Source organism: Lissotriton helveticus, chromosome 8 (assembly GCF_964261635.1).
Source record: "Lissotriton helveticus chromosome 8, aLisHel1.1, whole genome shotgun sequence".
Lineage (NCBI taxonomy): Eukaryota > Metazoa > Chordata > Amphibia > Caudata > Salamandridae > Lissotriton > Lissotriton helveticus.
Window position 1 is genome coordinate 20,770,568 of NC_136069.1, and position 16,037 is coordinate 20,786,604.

Consider the following 16,037-nt stretch of genomic DNA (forward strand, 5'->3'; position numbering starts at 1 on the left):
CAGTGACATTGCTGAGCTTATGATATGTGGGGTACAGTTCAGGGCTGGTAGATCGGCGAGTCATTCTTTGATGTTCGGAGTGTGGTTGGGTGGAGAGATTAGGAGGAATTCAGTTTTGAGAGCGTTGAGTTTCAGGTGGTTCTGCGTGAGCTAGTGTTTTAGTCTGTGTGTTGTTGAAGATCCTGATTTATTCTGGAGAGGTGATTTTTAGGTAAAGTTGCATATCATCGCCGTACATGTCTGGATGGATAGAGCGGGTGGAGCATAACTGAGTTTTGTTGTGTAAGAATGAGGAGAACCATTGCACCCGATCGACCCATCCTGCATTCTAGGAGGTTAAAAAGATTCTCATGATTAACGGTGTCAAATGCCACAGATCAAGCAGGATTAATAGGCTGGATTCATTCTGGTCTAGAAGTCTTGGGCATCATAGACTATATGGACCAGGCAGTTTCCGTACTGTGACCTGGTCTGAAACTAGATGGGAATTGGTTGAAGAGTTGGAATTGTTCTATGTGATTACATAGCTGTTGATGTATTCCTTTATCCAGGAGCCTGGCCATAGCTGAGATCCTGGAAATAGGGCTTTAGGTTTTGGGCTCAGATTGATCAGTGTTGGGCTTTTTAAATATTGGGGTGACCTGGCCACTTTTTGGACAGTCTGGTATGGAGTCTTGTGTTAGGAAAGCGTTAATAATCCTGGTCCATAAAGGAAGCAGAGTGTTTGATCTCATTGCAAAGTTTAGAGTATGGGGTCGTTGTAGTGGTTTGAGTGTTTCAGAGAGGATAGTAGACTTAAGATGTTAGATTTGTCAAAAGTTTTAAAGATGGACCAAGAGGCAAAGATGGACCAAGAGGCACAGTTTTTTGGTTTAGCGAAGCGGGTGGTGACTTTCTGGGTGGAATCCATTAGATATTGGGGGCGTGGGAGGGGGGGGGTTGGATAAGAGCTCTAGAGCGGTTTGGCGTTCGGCGTCAATGTGCTTTGTTTTCCCATTGAAGAAAGAGGCAAATACAGCACAACTGGGTGAGGTTAAGTTCACAGAAGAAAGTTTTTTTTGGGGTTTCTATTGATATTTGTAGCAGTTCAAACAGTTTTGGGGACCTTTTTTGGCCTTGTCAATTTGTAATTTGAAGAAAGATGCTTTGGATCCTCTTATATGCTTGTTGTATGCTTTCCTTCTTCGATTCAGTAAATTGAGATTAGTCAGGGAAGGAGAGAGTCTGCAAGTTCCTCCCGCTGCTCTTAGTGAGAGCGTTCATTATTAAGGCTGTGGTTGAAACAAGGGTTGAATTTTTTTTATCTGGATTCTTTTCAGTTGTTTGGTGCGATGGCATCTGTGATGTCAGTCATGGAGTTGATGTATTGATTGGTGAGTACTTGTGTATCTGAGATGTTAGTGGTTGGAGGTAGAATGTTACTGAGTGATTATTGTGAGTGGGTTTATGTTTCCTGTGTTTCTGGTCCAGCATTTGGTTTTCACTGATTGGCCTTTGGAGATAACTACCCTTTCTGCTATGGAGAATAAGATGAAGCATTAGTCTGCTTAGTCGCATTGTAGGATAAATTCAATTTGGATGGTCCGCTCCTTTGCTATTATTAGGTCTAAGGTTGCCCCTTTATTGTGCCTCAGGCTGTTGCAAGCTTGAACCAGCTCGAGGTCGTGGAGGAAGGGTTTAAAGATATTCACCAAAGGGTTGTTTGTGACATTCCAGTGGAAATTGAAATCACCAAGAAAGATCAGATCTGTTGTTGGTAGAGATGAGTTCCATGATTTGTTATATGAACGAGTGAGTTGTCACCCGGAGGGTGGTAGATCTAGGGCAGCGTATACACTGTGTTGTCATTATTTGAGGTCCACCTCCCTTCACCTCCAATCCTCCTCATACACACTCATCTCAACTGTCCAGCTAATAACAAGGACCCTCCCAACTTGGCATCCTTCATAACATCACCCAGCTACCCGACCTTCCAACACAACCCACAGCTACCTGTGTAAACAGAATTACTGGGTAATGAGATTCAATGAGATTGGTCATTGCCTAAAACATCTTAAGGAGGACCTTCAGAGACTTACGACCATCACATCCGATATGCGTCTGAGTTAAAATATCAACATGAAAAACAGAACTGATACCCCCACGTTCCATGCCCCACACACAGCTAGTTTGGTATCTGGATCTACACCTTACCCTAATGATGCCTCTCGCCCAAAGAGAGCTAATCGAGTTGTCGAGCAAGGAGATCTATGATCTACTCCTCTTGTCAGACCGAAAAGAATACTAACCGTTCCGATAAAAATCAAATACAATCGAATTTTTCAGACAACCGAGCCTCAACCACAACGGAAAAAACAAGAATAACCTAGAGCACGTCTTTTTGTCACAGATGTCTCGCCTCATAATAAGCAGCTGAAGTGCATGCTCCTCAATTGCAGATCAGCAAATAAACACGCAGCAGATATCTACAACCTCGTTCTCTCACACAAATTCGACAGTTAATATCATGGAAACATGGTTAAACAACTCAACACATCTCATCCTAAATCTACTAGTCACACCTAGTCACAAGATCATTGGAAATCATCTCAATGAATGACAATACTCAAAGACCCCAGATCTTCCTTGGCAACTCTAATCTAAACTGGAATGACCTCAACGACCACTCAGTGAATAACCTAAAATCTTTTCTGTTAAGCCATGAGCTATCCCAAATTTGCGACAGGCCAACACACAACAAGGGGGAGACCCTGGACCTTATTATCTAAAAAAGCAACACTATTTTCCTAGAATCTATTAGTCTCTGTGACTGGACAGGCCATTATCGCATCACCTTCCTCATCAATCTGAAGGCGATCCATAAGCATGAACAACCAAAGAAAATAAAACACTGGCGAAGGAATCTTCGTAATATAAACCACAATGAACTAACGACCCTTTGCAACAATAACTTGATCCCACAGACCAACCTGGATGATGTCAATGACCTCACAGACTTCTACAATAATTCCATATTGGAAATCATGGACTCTGTCGCGCCCCTTCAACAGAAAAATATATCCAATAAAACTCAAAGCCCTGGTTCAATGACAACTTGAACACAAAGATGCAATCTAAGAATAGCAGAAAGAACGTTGATCTTACTCATCCTTGGAACTTCTAAAACATGTAAGAACAACAAGGAACACAAACAGAAGAATAAGACAAGTGAAAGCTAACTTTTTTAGAGCACCGCTTGATCAAGCCAGAAATAGGCCCAATAAACTATTCGAACTAGTCCAGCAGCAATCACGCAACACATCAAACCCGTTAGACTCCCGATACAGCACCCTTCCAAATGCGAAGATCTGTCCGCTTTCTTCATGGAAAAAAACACACAGTAGGAAAACGAATTACAACTAGCAAAGGAACTATTACCAGCTACCCCATTCAGTTTCTCATTCACCTCCCAGTATACGGAAGAGAAGGAACCATCCTGGCACCCCTCCAAAAACAATGCTCTTGGAACACCTTCTCACCAATCAGCAAACATAGGTAACATAGGTAACAACATTCTTTCTTCTTTAAACCCATCTAACCACTTCTCTGACCCTCTACTACTGCTGATATTGAGAGATCAAAACCTCTGACCTGCTCTGATCCTAATAACTACCGACCCATCTCCAACATCCCTATCTGGCAAAGCTCTTAGAAAAATGTGTCCAGAGCCAACTCAGCAATCACATAGACAACTATCAACTCCTCGAGCAACACCAATCGGGTTTCCGTCAAGATCATAGCACTGAATCTGCACTTACTCATATCGTGAATGACATACTAAAAATGCTGGATCGAAACGAATCATGCCTTCTAATACGGCTTGATTTATCTGCTGCCTTTGACACCGTCAAACATGATAATCTACTGAACTTGCTGGAACAAAGGATGGGCTTATCAGGGGTCATTTTACAGTGGTTCACTTCCTTCCTCCAGAACAGATCCCTAAGAGTCAAAATGAATCAATCTCCAAGTCCCATGCGATCACGCTTGGCGTTCCTCAAGGTTCTGCTCTTTCTCCCATTCTATTTAACAGATTCCTTGAACCCCTGGCTTACCACCTAAAAGCTGTATCTCAAAATCGCCTCCCCAGGGGACATCATATCCCTCAATTCTATCTTACAAAACTTACACCTATGGCTCACGGTTAACCATCTCAAACTCAATGCTGCCAAACTGGATTTGTCCTCATCTCCCCACCGAAACACAGCCCCCGCTAGATCACTAGGTATCCGATTAGAGAAACGCCTAAATATGCAGGATCACATCAGCGCAGCCGCCAAAGGAGCGAATTACCAACTAAGCATTCTGCAGAAACGTAAACCCTATCTACCACAAGGAGATTTAACTAGCAGCCCAAGCCCTAGTATTACCCAGACTTAATTAAGGTAGTGCCACACTATGTGGCTTACCTCGATACAATCTGGCCCCTCTAGGAGCCTCCCGCAACGCCGCAGCCAGACTGGCCCTTGTCCTTGGAACAAAAAGAAACACACACGTCTAACCGGATCTAAAATCATTAAACTGGCTACTGTACGAGGCAAGACTCCAGCTGAAAATGGTCTGCATGACGCATCGAGCATTACACTTCAATACCCCCAGTTACCTGGCTCAAAAGCTAGAAAAATCAGGGGGCAACAGATCCTCACGAAGCCCGCTCACCATGCTTTTGAAAATCCAACAAACTCAAAAGAAAATGAGTGCCAGAGCATACTCTGCTATTGCACCCAAGATATAGATATGGAACTCTCTACCACCAGATGTTCACCTAATCTCCTCAACCTCCTCTTTCAAAAAAGAAGCCAATTTTTTTCTATTGACAAAGTTTTTACCTCAAGACAATATAACGGTCATATTAAAAATGTATAGTCCGCAAACTCCTATATGGATTATCCCCTCCTATTACTGTCTTTATTCAAGACGAATCCATGTTATACTATTATACTTTGATCTGTTTGGTTCTCACACATGTATTTCCTGGGCTTTTTTTTCTACACCAAATGTTACACTATTCCCTGTCATATAAAGTGCTCTGATGTTAATGTTGCTGAAACTTTTAAGCCTGCTGTCTGGATGCCTCTGCACATATTTACAAGATAAACTTTGTCTTGTTTCATGTTTTAGAACAGTCCTGTCGAAGAACACTTTGCTAAGTACATAATTTTTAGGTCTCGCCTGTCGATGCGCATGCGCATCGAGCTTGCGAGCCTATTGCGGCTCAAACAACCTTTAAACTACGAAGCAAGGAATCGTGGCGATTCCTTGCAGTGCCCGTGACTTTTAAGCTCAATGCGCATGTGCATTGAGCTTAAAAGCGCGTGCACAGCCGCCCGCATTCCTCCGACACCTTTGAAGTGAAGCTTAGCTTCACTTCAAAGGCCCGGCTTCTTCACACCCACATGCCGCTCTCGCTCTCCCCGCTCCGCCCCCTCCCCTGCCCGGCCCGGCTTCTTCACACCCACATGCCGCTCTCGCTCTCCCCGCTCCGCCCCCTCCCCTGCCCGCCGTGTGACCTCGGCTTACACTCACCCCCTCCTTTCTCCCCTTTAGGCTCTCAAGAATGTCATCATATGGTGGTCGAAAAGGGGTATTCACGAGCGGTCATGAACCTTGGCCGCCCTGGCTGATCATTGCCCGCAGTCAGGCCTCCTCTGTTCTCTCTATCCAGCAGTCTGATTCCTTCAGTGCCGTCTGCTCTCGTCAGTGCTGTCTGCTCTCCCTGCTCGAACCTCCACCAGAGCCACTTCTGTTTCTTGCATGCAGAGTGTCACTTCAGTGGACTGTCTCCGATGCACGGTTGCAGGTAGCAGTGCTACTTTGCCCATCCCGCCTGTCTCTTTTACTGGCTCACGAGCTGCACCACTCGCAGCAGAGCATCCTTGAGCCAGCCGACCCTTAGGACTGCACATGTCTCAGGCTAATGAAAAGCTACAAGAACCCCCTTAATCACCAGCACATGCCCTATGAGCAGTGTGATCCTGGTGCATCACTAGTGAGCGCTGCGCCACCAGTGCTTCACTCTTGCTCTTTAATTTACTGTGAGCCCAAGCACTTATGCTGAAATCTTCTCTCTCTCTCGCTCTCCTGCCCCCCCCACCCCCTCCCGCGCCGCAGTTAGCACTTATGCTGAAATCTTCTCTCTCTCTCGCTCTCCTGCCCCCACCCCCTCCCGCGCCGCAGTTACGTGTTCTCTTCCCTCGCCACGTTGACTGTCTCCTTCGCCACTGGAGCCCTGGGCATGTGGATGCCACTTTCCCTGTACTGGGCACAGGTCGTGCAGAAGACCATTGAGCCGTGCCACCATGGGCCCTGCAGCATCAAGGACAGGTGAGTAGCTATTGAGTGCATTCACTCCTGGCCACAGAGCCAGGGTTATACCATCATCTCAGGGCGGGGGGTCTAGCCTCCACAGGGCCCACGCGGCATTCATCCTTGGGCGGTTGGTGTCATGAGGGCTCAAGGTAAAAGCTCTAGCCTTGAACAGGGTAAGAGGTTCTAGCCTCAACTGGACAGACGTGGCCTTTCATTTTTTTGGTGGCTATTGATTCTAGTCTTGACCAGGTCGACACGGCCTTTCATCCTTTTGAGGTTGGGGACTGGAGGGCCTTCTGGTAATCTATAACTTTACAAAAAGTATTAATAAAGGACATGTTTAGTCTGTTCACTACCGTGCAAGTGGCCACGTCTTTCTTCACAAAATGCCCAATACTGCGACCAGAGAGTTTTAATATTCAATATGGTTTTACTTGTTCTTGTGAGAGATTTTGCAGTCAAAGTTAACAATCTGCACAAACCCGTCATTCATGTTAATTCCAGAGAATCCTATACTGATTTGTATTTTAAAAAGCAGTTAAATAAATAAAAACGTAAGTAAATATGTATTGAACTGAGTGCATCAAAACATTCAGCATTTGTATAAACCTGCTACGGCCTGCCAGTGTCTGCAGCGCAGACTACAGGATAAACAGTGTGGTATGAAAGTATGGTGCACAGCGTTGCACATTTTTCTCGACTTCGGAAGGATGAGTCCCAATCTCATTTGTGCAAAGTGTTGTAATGGGATTATTGGAGAGTTAGAGAAACGTGCTCACAAGTTAAATTTTTATGCAAATCATCTGAGTAAATAAACAATAGCATGGTGCCGTTTGCGTCCTTGACTTGATCTGGTTTTTATTTTTATTTTGCTATTATTCTCACAAAGGCTAAGGTCTGCCTACTTTAGTATTAAGTGCTATACGTCGCATAAGCAACAGCTAACCATTCACTCAACCACGCAACGCCACTCACCCACGCAACGCCACTCACCCACGCAACGCCACTCACCCACGCAACGCCACTCACCCACGCAACGCCACTCACCCACGCAACGCCACTCACCCACGCAACGCCACTCACCCACGCAACGCCACTCACCCACGCAACGCCACTCACCCACGCAACGCCACTCACCCACGCAACGCCACTCACCCACGCAACGCCACTCACCCACGCAACGCCACTCACCCACGCAACGCCACTCACCCACGCAACGCCACTCACCCACGCAACGCCACTCACCCACGCAACGCCACTCACCCACGCAACGCCACTCACCCACGCAACGCCACTCACCCACGCAACGCCACTCACCCACGCAACGCCACTCACCCACGCAACGCCACTCACCCACGCAACGCCACTCACCCACGCAACGCCACTCACCCACGCAACGCCACTCACCCACGCAACGCCACTCACCCACGCAACGCCACTCACCCACGCAACGCCACTCACCCACGCAACGCCACTCACCCACGCAACGCCACTCACCCACGCAACGCCACTCACCCACGCAACGCCACTCACCCACGCAACGCCACTCACCCACGCAACGCCACTCACCCACGCAACGCCACTCACCCACGCAACGCCACTCACCCACGCAACGCCACTCACCCACGCAACGCCACTCACCCACGCAACGCCACTCACCCACGCAACGCCACTCACCCACGCAACGCCACTCACCCACGCAACGCCACTCACCCACGCAACGCCACTCACCCACGCAACGCCACTCACCCACGCAACGCCACTCACCCACGCAACGCCACTCACCCACGCAACGCCACTCACCCACGCAACGCCACTCACCCACGCAACGCCACTCACCCACGCAACGCCACTCACCCACGCAACGCCACTCACCCACGCAACGCCACTCACCCACGCAACGCCACTCACCCACGCAACGCCACTCACCCACGCAACGCCACTCACCCACGCAACGCCACTCACCCACGCAACGCCACTCACCCACGCAACGCCACTCACCCACGCAACGCCACTCACCCACGCAACGCCACTCACCCACGCAACGCCACTCACCCACGCAACGCCACTCACCCACGCAACGCCACTCACCCACGCAACGCCACTCACCCACGCAACGCCACTCACCCACGCAACGCCACTCACCCACGCAACGCCACTCACCCACGCAACGCCACTCAACCACGCAACGCCACTCAACCACGCAACGCCACTCAACCACGCAACGCCACTCAACCACGCAACGCCACTCAACCACGCAACGCCACTCAACCACGCAACGGCACTCAACCACGCAACGGCACTCAGCCACGCAACGCCACTCAGCCACGCAACGCCACTCAGCCACGCAACGCCACTCAGCCACGCAACGCCACTCAGCCACGCAACGCCACTCAGCCACGCAACGCCACTCAGCCACGCAACGCCACTCAGCCACGCAACGCCACTCAGCCACGCAACGCCACTCAGCCACGCAACGCCAACGCCACTCACACACGCAACGCCACTCACCCACGCAACGCCACTCATCCACGCAACGCCACTCATCCACGCAAGGCCACTCATCCACGCAACGCCACTCATCCACGCTACGCCACTCATCCATTTCCAAAACGAAAAATTTAAAACTCTTCTATTGCGAGACCTATTGCATTTTCAATGCTTGTTTATTTTTCCTTCCACTTCCTTTAGTAGGGCTGAACTTACTCGCTTGTTCAGTGCTTAAAATATATTTCGATATCCCCCTGAAGAGAAGCAATCATTACTTCCCTGTAATCCTGGTTCTGTTTCAGGAGAATCTCCATTGAAATCATTACCAACTCTTCCCCAGTGGGCAGAATAAGATTCAAGGTTCTCGAAGCAGTATCTCAGGTCACCTTAAAAAAACTGTTGCAAAATGACAGCCCTTTGAAGGACTGATGACGACTAGTTCTTCGTATTTCCAGAAGACACTCAAATCGTCAGGGTCTACTTGTCCCTTAGGAAAGGACTGGGTTTCCTTGAAGCTGGAGTCTCTTTTCCATCTTTACAAGGTCCACCCGTCATGGCGCCATTGCCCTAGCCTTTCCCTTCGTTACCTTAAAAGACTTGTGAAAGGTTTTTTTTTTGTTACTTTCACTTCGTTTTTTTGGTGATTCTATATTTTTACAAGGGCTGTTGTTTTTAAAGGAAATAAAAAGGATTTCTATATATTACCTTTAAATGGGCTGCTAAGTTGTTTTTAATTTAGAGGTTTTAGCTTTTCTAACAAAAAGCAGAGTAAATTAATTATTTTTTAAAAGAGCTATGGGATCCTGCGCTTGGGTGGGGCTAATTTAGTGCCCATGATTTCAATTGAGCTACCCTTGAAGAAGAACTGAGGCTACAGGGTCCTGTTCCTTCTGTGGGTGAGTGAGACTAAATGCTGCTTCCGCACCATGCAGCAGTGAGCCGTTCTCCGGAAAGTGTATTACCAGTCAAGATACCGTCACCTCACGCGTGGGTCATGAATTTCACAAAGCTCATTAGCAGTCACATGTGGGGATTAGACTACTGGAGATCTCCTAGCACAATGCCTCGTCTCAGCTGAACTGTGTGTTGTGGACTTCAGTCTCAGTCAACGCAGTCACTTTAGCAATCGCACCACTTTTGTTACACGGAAATACTTCTGTATTAGTCATTTTATGTTCTTGTATATCTTATATCACCTCCTTTGAAATCATACAAAAATGTGTTCTGTGTCCAATTGTTCTGTTTCTCAGAATAATTTCAGAATAATACAAAGTGTCTTGGGCAGGTCCATTGAAACAAAGAAAGTTATGTCTTACTAGACCCTGCTGTTGAACGATCAAGAAGTGGTGTTCCTATATCCGTCCAGCGACACTTACGGGAACAGAGTTGTTTCAGTTCAGCTGCTTTTATATAGCGCCTGGCTACCAGACAACAGGCTTCCCCAGCTTTGAACAGCTGCTGTAGTGAGGGTAATTAATAAGTAATAAGATTGAGGAAACTGGCACGTTTTTTTAAGTTTCTTTCTAAAACTGATAAAATGATCTTCTGTTCCCAAGTTAATCTGCAGAGCGTTTCAGAGTTTGCGTGCCAGAAAAACAAAGTAGTGACCTCCATGTCGATCTCTCAGGACTCTGGGAACAGCAACACGCTCAAGATTGCTAGACCTGACAACCCTATTGGTCTGGTGGGAGGTGATCAACTGGTGGAGAACGCAAGGGCCCAATTTGTGTTTTGCCCTGTGTGTGATGCATAGTGCCTTGAATTGTACTCTGCATCTTATAGGGAGCCAGTGTTGATTTTTCAGTGCTGTGATGGCTTATATTGTATTAGGGATATCTAACAGAATTCGGGCGGCAGCGTTTTGGATAACTTGAAGTTTGTTAATATTAAACTGAGGACTGATTAAGTACAGTGAGGTGCCGTAATCAAGGCGCAAAAGAATGAATCCTTGGATCACAGTTCTGTGACTCAATTGAGAACCAATTCAGAGTTTTCTTTAAGGCTCTCGGAAGACCACAACAGCAGTCCGCCACCCTCTTCACTTGGAATGCCATGGTAAGATGTTTCTCCAAGGTGATTCCCAGGCTCTTGACTTCCTGCTTACTGGCTGGCCGTTCTTCTAAGGAATGAGGCTAGCTCATCTGGTCCCACAGTTCTGGCTTACTGCCAGTCACCAGGACCTCTGTTTACTCTCCATTAAGCTTTAGGCAGCTGGCCGCCATCCATTTAGTGACCTTCTCTAGACAGCTGGCCGGTCTCATGTTGGTAGAGCCTATGTATGGGGACAGCGTCAGTCATTTGTCTCATCTGCATAGAATACTATTGTAAACCCATAAGAGCAGATGATATCCGATAGAGGGCGGACATAAATGTTCAAAAGTATAGGGCTTCAAGATGAACTCTGTGGTACCGCACACTTTAACCGATGACTGGTTGAGCGAAAAGGCCCCTCACTCACTTGAAAACTACGCTTCTCCAAGAAGTAAGCCATTTTAAGGCATTCCCTGTAATGCCTGCATCTATCAGCCTGTGAAGTAGAGTCAGGTAGGAAACTGTGTCAAATGCAGCACTTAGACCAAGGAGGATCAGAGCCGGTGAGCCACCCTGATCCAAGACCATTTCAAGATCTTCTGTGGCCTTTAAAAGCGCTGTTTCTGTGCTGCATCCAGAGTGAAAACCTTTTTGGGTAGTGTTAGACCTGTCTGGATTTTTTTGCGCAGTCCCTCCTCATCATTCTTTATTTTGTCCCCTTTTTGCCCCTCATACCCTTAATATTTTTCAGTCTACTATTTTTTATAGGTGTTGGTCAAGGGGATAGGTGTTCTTTCTCCCCCCCATAATCTTTTACCTCCGGCCCAGAGGCCTGTTCTGACAGGAAAGTTGGCACCACCTAAAATGGTGGCCACCAACTGCCCCAACTGTCGCACTCAGAACTTGGCCATAGCTTAACATAGGGCATTCCAGAACCTTCTGGTCCATGCTGGACCATTGAAGGGCAGCCTATAAAAGGCGGAATGCGGGGCAGCCATTTTGTCTACCTGTGGAAGTCAGCTGGAGGACAGGTGGTAGCTGAGGGTGGGAAGAGGTTAGACTTAGGGTTGACCTCCTGGACTGGGAAGCTGCCTTATTGGTCCAACCCACTATTCCCCTCTTGGTTACTTGTCCTAGCCCCGCTGTGGGAAGTTACTGGAGACCCTGGGCGCCTAGCTTGCCCCTTTTCTAAATCAGACAGGGGAAGACTTAAGGAGAAGGAGACTGCAGTGCTGCGGTGTGCAGTCCTCTGCCCAGCATTAGGATTCTAAAGAGACTGCTGCTGTAAGAATCCCCAGCAGAGTGGGGCTAACCCTTAAGCCCCCCCCTGTTCTCAAATTATTCAAAACGTTCTGTTTTAACTGCTATTATAGCGACCCTACCGAGACCCCCTTCCTACCTGAAGTGTTGAGGGCTGAGAGAGCATAGGCGGCAAGAAAACGTGCTGTCCTGGCTCTGGGCCGGCGCAAAAACGCTGAGGAAGCTGAGGCTGGTGGGCAACGTGACGTTCTCTCCCCCCGGATTGGGTTGAGGTGAGCCGGCGCTGATTTTGACCTGCATCTGCAAGCCTGAGAAGAAGGGCGGCGCAGCGCCATCAGCGCGGTCTCTGACGGAGAGACACTCGCCCTTCGCGCATGCCCGGTTGAGCGCTGGGCTCCGTGAGGCGCTGAGGAAGCTGAGGATCCCCGGAAGGAGGGGCGCCAAGAGAGAGAGCAGGCCCGTGAGTAGCGCGTCCCAAGCGGGAGCAGGCGCAGTGAGAGGAGACAGCCGAGCGCCTTCCGCGCATGACAGCGGGAGTAGCAGTCCCCGCCGGTCAGCACAGAAGAGGCGCGCCGGCTTCACTGCTCGTCAGGAAATCTGTCCTTTCCCTCCCGCCCGGGTGCCACGTTGAAGAGCTGGCCCGGGCAGGGAGAGAGTGAGTAGAAGCCCGGAAGGGGCTGGATGAGCAAAGAAATATCTGCCTGATTTCCCTTCACTCGAGTGCCACGCTAAGGAGCTGGCTCGAGTGAGGGCCTCACCTGCCTGATTCCCTGATCCCCCCCCCCCCTTTTTGTCTGCTGACCCCTTAAAACCCTGGTGCAAGACAAATCCAGCCAGGACATACAAGTAAGGAGGAGTTCTAAAAGGGGGAGAGTGACGCTGACAATTAACTTAAGGATAATTTATTCAATGGTCATTTCTCCACAGTTGTGCAGCCTAAAGTGGGGGAACTGGTAGAAATCCTCAATGACTGTGTATTATAAGTCTAGTGAACTACATAATAATCCCATTCAACTACCAGTGGGGCTTAACTAAATGCTGAATTAAGTGGGTCTAACCCCATTGTATTTAAATAAGGCGTAGAGAATCTAAATGTTTTCCATGTAAATGAGTGTTGCTCTGGTCTGCTTTAGGAGTTGAACTTGCCAAATTTTAAAGTAAACTGTGTACAGTCATTACTTAACTGAGCTGTGAAAGAATAAGAATTATCTATTAGTATTCCATGTGCATTGACTATATTATAAATGCCAATTGTTAAAATGAACTAGCATTGAAAAGTATTCCTGCATTATTCCACACAAACTGAAGTGTAATTTATTTGAGAATCCTAAAAGTAAAAATACAAAGAAATTATTTTTATAAACCAGAACGTATTTTTACAACAAATTGGTGTAGTGTTGTTTTTGATGTGATATTGCGTGGATTTACTTTTGGGTGGTCTGCAACCTTAACACTGTGCCTCTGAAGTATGTCTTGCCCTAGGCCAGGCTACCCCAGGTTCTAACAGGTAGGATGAAGGATGTTGTTGGCTTCCAGTTGTTCGGTGAGCTGCCTGTTATCTTCTCCAAGATCTTGCTGGGTACAGGTAGCCGTGATATGGGTCTTTGGTTTTCTACCTCCTCAGAGTCCAACGTCTGTTTCTTAAGTGGAGGGCGAATTATGGCATGTTTCCATTCTTCTGGGACACTGCCATTATCTGGCAAGATATACTGGCTAGTAAAATTAGTCTTCATAGACACGACTGGCAAAATGCACAGGTGCAGATCTATCTGGACTCGTTCATTTGAACACAGAGGATTAGAACTAATCAAACGTCCACACTTCTAGTCATTGGAGGACAAACAGTTTTTGCTAGGTGCAGCTAGTCTAACGCTCAAAGGCAAGTGTCCTGGATACTTGAACGCCCAGTAACAGGACTCGCAGATTCAAGACAGTTCTTCGGAGAGCCAGTGCCTTTGTGCATGTGTAGAGTGATATTTGTGTCATTAGCATGGCCATGCTGTTTTATGCCATGTGTGTAAGTAATCTTCTATGAGATTTTGCTGTAAACTCCTGCCCGTCGTTTGTCTTCATCACTCACAGGTCCCTGCTGCCTCCGCCTGGGCAGATGTGTTGAGGTGGCTCTGAGGCTCCACTGCCCTGTCTGGGGAACGGCCTTGGAGGCCTTGTCTGGATCTTCTCTCGGCATCTCGTTCAGCTGCCAGAAATGGAGGCAGTGTTTGCAGAGAGCAGGTCCTTCCTGGTAATTCAACTAGCAGCGGGGTTAGAATGTCCATCTGCTCAGCAGAGCCCCACACACCTCCCCTATTAGATACTTTAAGCACCCTCACTCGGGGACAGCATTCCATGTCTGGGTGTAGAAAACAAAGATCCAGTTCAAAAGAACTCCATGTGAGTGGAAAATAGCAGCAGAGGGGTAATAAGTTGCAAAAGAACTTCTTTCTTTTTTTAAAGTAACTTTTTATTACTTTTTCACGTCAGATAAAAAAGAGCAGATACAGACAATATGCCCACGACAAAGGGCCTTACAAAGCGACGTACATAAGACCTCATAAGAGCGAGTAACTTTGCATCAAGTGTGAGTGCCTGTGTGAGACTGTTAAGAATCTTACACAGATGGTACCATACCTCAGATAAATTTGTCTCGACTGGATCAGAAAGTAGCAGGAGAGATTTTGGGGAAGTGGACACGTTCTCCCATTCCCTCTGGGCCAGCCCCAAGAGTGCTAATTTCTCTGAGCAGGTCCAAACGTGATCTTGCGAGACACTCTGACTGCGCAAAGAGAGGCAAAGTCATATCCCACCTACCACTAGCAGCGGAAGCAGGACCCATGGCTTCCAAACGTAAGGTGGGCGCTAGCAATGGAGAAGCTGCCTCAGACGGCAAACCATGGCGAGAGAGCGTTTCCAATAACACAAGACTATCAGGAGCTGAAGTGCCCACCATGATCGGCCACGCTGAACTTCTTGTACGGGGAAACGAGTATAGTTTGAACCTCTCACTCAGCTGGAAAACTGAGCGGCAGTGGATGGGAACTGATGATACAGAGAGACCCAGAGGGAAAGAATAGTTATGCAGAACTCGCCCGTGCGGAGATTGAGACTACTATTCTGGATAGTGGAGGGAAGGAAACAGGGTGATAAAAGGGAGGAGGGAGATTGAGGGTAATATTACTCTTATATCTGATGGGTATTTATTAAAACCAATAAAGAATATTGAAATGGAAACTTTGATGGGCAAAAACCAGCCCTGCTCTTGTTGCACAGGCCGATGCTCAACTGCTCACCTCCTTTTCTTATCCCAGTATCTGGGAGAGGTAGGCTTGTTTGGAATCATGCTCACCTCTTTTCATCGTGGATCAAACTATAGAAGCTGCAGTTCGTGTTTTCATTGAAGCTCTGCCATGAGATGGGGCTTGCCTTATCACGAGGGTTGTGAGCCGCACTCTGCACTCACATGAAGCAGCAGCTGGCGCATTGACACATGGTCTTCAAAGCTTCAATATGGCAAGAAAATGTATTCTGAAGTGGAAATATGTCTGCACACCCCAGTGATTCCCCAATAAAAGATCTTGTGGCACTGTCTTGGGCAGTGTCAACAACATCCCTAGCCCAGCCAGTGGGAATAGATTAAACCTCACACAGCCAGAGTTCTGACCCATCAGTTACTCAGTACAACAGGATTTTTGTGTTGAGTTACTGGGAGAAGTTTGAGTTTACAATTATTTGTATTTTGTATCTGGACACTGTCACTCTTCCTTGTCTGGTTTTCAATATGATGACAGTTTTGAGCTCGCTGCTGTTGTGCCTGCACCTCCGCCCTTGATGCGACTGTCCTCGGATACTTCAGAGGGGTGAATTATGCATTGGGTATCTAACTCTGAAGAACTAGAGCTTTTGTTTGGTGC

At 47.6% G+C, this 16,037-nt stretch overlaps 1 protein-coding gene across 2 annotated transcripts in view; it reads left to right on the forward strand.

Moving 5' to 3' along the window:
- The window catches only part of AGPAT3 (1-acylglycerol-3-phosphate O-acyltransferase 3), a 245,970-nt gene that overhangs the window by 200,901 nt on the left and 29,032 nt on the right, over window positions 1–16,037 (forward strand). The gene's annotated exons all lie outside the window — the stretch shown is intronic.